The sequence below is a fragment of the Gracilinanus agilis genome, chromosome 1 (genome assembly GCF_016433145.1).
Source record: "Gracilinanus agilis isolate LMUSP501 chromosome 1, AgileGrace, whole genome shotgun sequence".
NCBI classification, from domain to species: Eukaryota; Metazoa; Chordata; class Mammalia; order Didelphimorphia; family Didelphidae; genus Gracilinanus; species Gracilinanus agilis.
The window spans coordinates 298,658,108-298,664,404 of NC_058130.1; the positions used below are offsets into that span (position 1 = coordinate 298,658,108).

A 6,297-nucleotide genomic window follows, 5' to 3' on the forward strand; every position below is an offset into this window, starting at 1 on the left:
TTTTTTTTTAACTTTGATCAAAAAGCTCAAGGATTTGATTTAGACAGAAGGACTCACTAAAAATCAATGGATTGGGGTCTTGGTCTTTTGTTTTTTCTTTTGTATTTTTGTAATTAAATCTTTTTATGTTTTAAAAGAGGGATAGAGGCTCTCTCAATGACTGTGAAGAGGGCCAGGGCTTGAGGGCCAGGGCCAGGGCCAGCTCAGTCAGATAGAAGCAGTAGGAGGAAGATGCTGGCTGCAAGGCCACAGCCAGCATGGAGTGCTGAGCAGCTGCATAGTGAGGAACTCCCCATGAAGGACATCATCAAGTTTTTGCAGGACAGTGGCTCAGATTCATTTTTTGTAGAACATAAATTACTTGGAAACATAAAAAATGTGGCCAAGACAGCAAACAAGGACCAGATAGTCACAGCCTATAGCCACCTTATTGAAAGTAAGTGTATCAAAGGTACTGAGAGTGCTGCCAAAGTGACAGAGCAGGTGAAAAATATGAAGCTTGATGAAAAGAAATCTACAGAAGTCAAACCGGAAAAGACTTTGGATGAGGGGCCGCCAAAATATACAAAATCCACTCTTAAGCAGGGAGATTAAATAACTTTCCCCAAAACAGTGATTTTGTTCAATGCTGGTACGCAGGAATTTTACAGAATGGAATTATTTTTAATACTAATGGTCAAACTAGTACAAAGAAGAGAAAGAATGCTAAGCCAATAAGTTTTAAATTTGGAGTAGATAAAGTTATCAGTGGATGGGATGAAGCACTTTTACCAATGAGTGAAGGAGAAAAGATTCACCTGGAGATTTATCCTGAATGAGCTTATGGCAAGAAAGGAAATCCTGATGCAAAAAGTCCACCAAATGCAAAACTCAATTCTGAGGTGGAATTAGTAGACATCAATTGAAGTGAAAAAAAGTTTTACTGATATAAATACTTCATAGTTCAAGAGCTACTTCTACCTGTGACCTTCTCTATACTTGAAGAACAACTAACATTTCTGAAAATAAATCCCTCAAGTTAAATGTGTTTTTGAGGTAATGTAAAGGTTTATTGGGGTTCATTTTTCTATTATTTAATAGTCATATTATAAATAGAAAATCCTGCTTTTGGGTTAAGATGGTGGCTGAATAGAAGCTGGGTGGCTTTCCTAACCAACCAATAGAGCATACCTCCAAAGGACAAAAAATAAATCCAGATGAAAGAAGGGACCCCACAGTAGGGTGCAGTATGGAAGGCACATGGGATTTGGGTACTTCCACGCTATAAGGGGGGTAATAGCTCCCATAAAAATACAAGCAGAGGGGCAGCTGGGTAGCTTAGTGGATTGAGAGTCAGGCCTAGAGATGAGAGGTCCTAGGTTCAAATCTGGTCTCAGACACTTCCCATCTATGTGACCCTGGGCAAGTCACTTGACCCCCATTGCCCACCCTTACCACTCTTCTACCTAGGAGCCAATACACAGAAGTTAAGGGTTTAAAAATGTAAAAACAAAAACAAGAAAAAAAACACAAGCAGATCAAACCTCCCTCAACGCACCCACAGTACCAGAGTCAGAGGCTGCCCTCCAGAGTTAGAGTGATCAGGGGCACAAAATCAAGCCCCTTGGCAGCTAGCTGGCACTACTAGGAACTTGCCCCTGAGAGCTGAAAGAACTGAGAATCGAGGAGGCTGGAAAACTCAGACCTTGGACACGGGAGTGGGCTTGAGAGAGGCAGCAGCAACACCCAGCACTAAGACTAAGGGGAAAACCTCAGATGTAGGGGCAAGCCTGGGCCAAGTTCTGGGCTCTGGACAGCTGGCTAGGAACACAGGGGCTCGACCCTGAAAATAGCTAGACCAGAGACCCCAGGAGGATCCTCAGAGAAGCCAGGAGACTCACAAAGTAGACTCAGGCAAAAAAACTCATCCCCCACTCCATACAAAGAGAATCAGATTGCCTTATTCAGACATATGGCAGATAAAGCATAATAATGCCAAGCAAGGCCCAATGAATGAACAAGAAACAAAGAAAAAAGCTTTAACACTTGATAACTTTTGCACAGAAAAAAAAAACACCAGAAAACAGAGGAGGACAAACAATTAAAAACATCCAAACCTTCCCAAAAAATGAAAATGGGTCACAAGATCTCGAAGATTTCAAATCTGAGATTATGAGAAAGATGGAAGAGATCTGGCAAGAAAATAACAGTTTAAAAAGCAGAATTTCACAATTTGAAAGTGAAACTCAGAAATTAAATGAATTGATAAGCAAATTGAAGACCAGAAAAGACCAAGTGGAAGCCTTGAACAACATGAAGGACAAGAATGAAAAGAAAAACCAAAAGATTATAGCTGAAAACCAGTCTCTAAAGGCTAGAATTGGGCAATTAGAATTGGACAATGATCTTTCAAGACAGCAAGAAGAAATAAAGCAAAGTCAAAAGACTGATAAAATTGAAGGAAACATGAAATATCTCAATGAGAAATTGACAGATCAATAAAACAAGTCTAGAAGAGACAATGTGAGAATCATTGGTCTTCCTGAAAAAGCAGAAATTAATAGAAATTTGGACTCCATACTAAAAGAAATTATTCAGCAAAACTGCCCTGAAGTGAATGCTATAGACTTCCAGTTAAGATGGAGGCAGAGTAAGGAGCAGCCGCTCGATCTCTCCTAACTGAAGCTTACAGGACTCCTCAAGGGGACATAAAAACAAACTCAGACGAACGAAGGAACCCCACAACAGGGCACAACATTGAAGGTACGCAGAATCAGGGCATTTCCACACTATAAAGGGGTGAAACAGCTCTCACTAAAACGCAAGAGGAAGAAGCCCCTCCACCCCCACACACACAACACGCACAGCTCCAAGGACAACACACAAGAGTGAAAACAGGATTGGGGCAAGCAATAAATCACTAGCAGCCCCAGGGCTTGTACCTGTGAGCTGCAAGACATGGGACCCAAAGTGGCTGGGGGGCACACACCGAAGTTCCCCAGAGTTTGCCCAGGTGAAGATATTGCCCCGGGCGAGGACAAAGATCTCTAGAGCAAGGACTTTCCCTAGTGTCTGCATGGGTGAAGGCAGTGCCCCAGGCACAGACAAAGATCTCTAAGGCAGGGACTTTCCCTGAGCATCTGCGTGGGTGAAGGCAGTTGCCTAGACACGAATAAAGATCTCCAATGCAAGGTAGGACAATCGAGTGAAGACCCGTGGCTTTGGAAGCAGCACCCGAGACCGCTGAAGGAGCCTCAGGCAGAGGGGCAGACTGGGGACTACCAGGAGGCCTGACACCAAGGACAAGGAGACCAGAGCCCTCAGGAGCTTAGAAAGTGCAGGCAGACCCTGAGTGTGAAGACAAAGGTGAAAAGGGGTGGGGCTAACGATGGCAAGCCATAGGGAAGCCCAGAAGAAAAAGATTATCAAGAAAAACTCTGGAACACTTGACAACTTCTACACAGAGAAAATCCAGAAAACAGAGGAGGACAAACAAAAATCCAAACCTTCCCAAAACAATGAAAGCTGGTCACAATCTATTGAAGAGTTCAAAAATGAGATGTTGAAGAAGATGGAAGAGATCTGGCAAGAAAATACCTGTTTAAAAGGCAGAATTTCGCAATTGGAAAGTGAGACAAGTTAACTAAAGACCAGAAATGACCAGATTGAAAAGGAAAACGAAAGGATTATAGCCGAAAACCAGTCCTTAAAGGCTAGAATTGAACAATTAGAAGATAATGATCTCTCAAGACAACAAAAACAAATAAAACAAAGTCAAAAGACTGAAAAAATAGGAGGAAACATGAAATATCTCAATGAGAAAGTGATAGACCAAGAAAACAGGTCTAGAAGAGACAATTTGAGAATCATTGGTCTCCCTAAAAAGGGAGAAATTAATAGAAATTTGGACTCCATACTAAAAGAAATTATTCAGCAAAATTGTTCTGAAGTTCTACAAGGGGGCAATATAGACATTTAAAGGATCGAGTCATCACCCTCTACACTCGATCCAGATAAGACAATGCCAAGGAATATAATAGCCAAATTCAAGAGCTTCCAAGTAAAAGAGAAAATCTTACAAGAAGCCAGAAAGACACAATTCAAATATCAAGGAGCACCAATCAGGATCACATAGGATCTGGCAGCCTCCATGCTAAAAGACCTCACAGCTTGGAACATGATATTCAGAAAGGCAAGAGAGCTGGGCCTTCAGGATCAACTACCCATGGAAACTGGCTATATACAATGAGGGGAAAGTAGGGGCATTCAACAAAATTAAAGATTTCCAAATTTTTGCACAAAAGAGACCAGGACTAAATGGAAAGTTTGATACCCAGCCAAAAAAAATCAAGAGAAACATGAAAAGGTAAATAAGAAACAGAGAGAAAAGAAAGAAAAATCATAATTCTTTAAACTTGACTCTTTAAGGGCTTAAATAAGGTCTAATTATCTGTATTACTATGAGGAGAAATGCTATGTATAATTCTGTGTAGTGAACTAGATTCACTATTATAATATTCACTATTTTAGCAACCAGAAGAATAATCCATAGGGAGAGGACAGGATACTAAATGGTCTAAGATGACATTGGGGGTGTGAAAGAGGGGGGTGAATAGTAGGGGACACCATGAAAAATCTGAGTAAATAAGACAAATAGGATATTCTATTACATACAAAGAGGGCATGGGAAGGGGAGGGGATAAATACTATTATAAGAAGGATGGGAAGAGAGCATTAAGAGGTAATAATCAAACCTTGCTCTCAGTATAACCAACCTGGGGAGGGAAGAGTAGCTTTATTATCCTTTCGGACATAAAACTCTTATAGATTCCTACTGAGAAAGTCAGAAGGGATAAACCAAAGGGAGCAGGGGGGAGGTCAAAAAAGGGAGGGAAGAAGAAGGGGGAGGGAACTCATTAGGCCTTTAAAAAACAAAAAAAGAGGAATAACAAGGGAGCAGGCAGAAAGGGAAGTCACTCAAGGGAGGGGATAAGGGATAACAGTTCAAAGCAAACCACTGGTTTAAAAGAAAATAGTGTAAGAAGAAGGGGTGGGTCTAGGGGAGGATACAAAAATGTCAGTGAATTCACAACTGATAATTGTAACTCTGAATGTAAATGGGATAAACTCTCTCATAAAACGAAAGCAAAAAGCAGAGTGGATCAGAAACCAAAATCCTACCATATGTTGTCTACAAGAAACATGTATGAGGGGGGTAGACACACACAAGTTTAAGGTTAAGGGCTTGAGAAAAATCTTTTGGGCCTCAAATGAAAAAAAGAAGGCAGGAGTGGATATTATGATCTCTGACATGGCCAAAGTAAAAATAGATATGATTAAAAAAGACAGGGAAAGTCATTACATCCTGATTAAAGGCAGAATGAACAATGAGGAAATAACACTGCTCAATATGTATTCACAGAGTGGTATAGCATCCAAATTCATAAAGGAGAAACTGGCAGAGCTCAAGAAGGAAATAGATAGTAAACCCATAACAGTGGGAGATTTAAATATTCCTCTTTCAGATCTAGATAAATTAAAACCAAAAAATAAATAAGGAGGTAAGAGAGGTGAATGAAGTCCTAGAAAAATTAGATTTAATTGATATGTGGAGGAAAATAAATAGGGACAAAAAGGAATACACCTTCTTTTCAGCTGCACACGACAAATTCACAAAGATTGACCATGTTATAGGGCATAGAATCATTGCAAACAAATGCAAAAGAGCAGATATAATAAATGTAAACCTGTCAGATCATAATGCAAAAAAATAATAATTAGTAAGGGCACCTGGACAGGAAAATCAAAAACCATTTGGAAATTAAATAATATGATTCTCCAAAACCAATCAGTCAAAGAAGAAATCATAGAAACAATCAACAATTTCACTGAAGAGAATGACAATAATGAGACATTCTACCAAACTCTATGGGATGCAGCCAAGGCAGTATTCAGGGGGAAATTTATATCCTTGAGTGGATATATTAACAAATTAAGCAGGGCAGAGATTAGTGAATTGGGTATGCAACTCAAAAAATTAGAAAGTGAGCAAATTAAAACCCCCCAGATGAAAACTAAATTAGAAATACTAAAAATCAAGGGAGAAATTAATAAAATCAAAAGTAAAAAATTATCGAATTAATAAATAAGACTAGAAGCTGGTATTTTGAAAAAAGAGATAAAACAGACAAAGTATTGGTCAATATAATAAGAAAAAGGAAAGAAGAAAACCAAATTGACAGTATCAAAGATGAAAAGGGAGACCTCACCTCTAATGAAGGGGAAATTAAGGCAATCATTAAGAACCTTTTCACCCAA

General features: G+C 39.5%; 1 pseudogene; it reads left to right on the forward strand.

The window, feature by feature from the left end:
- Nucleotides 1-231: 231 nt before the first annotated feature.
- LOC123231373 lies at nt 232-905 on the forward strand (annotated as a pseudogene).
- The last annotated feature ends 5,392 nt before the right edge of the window (nt 906-6,297 follow it).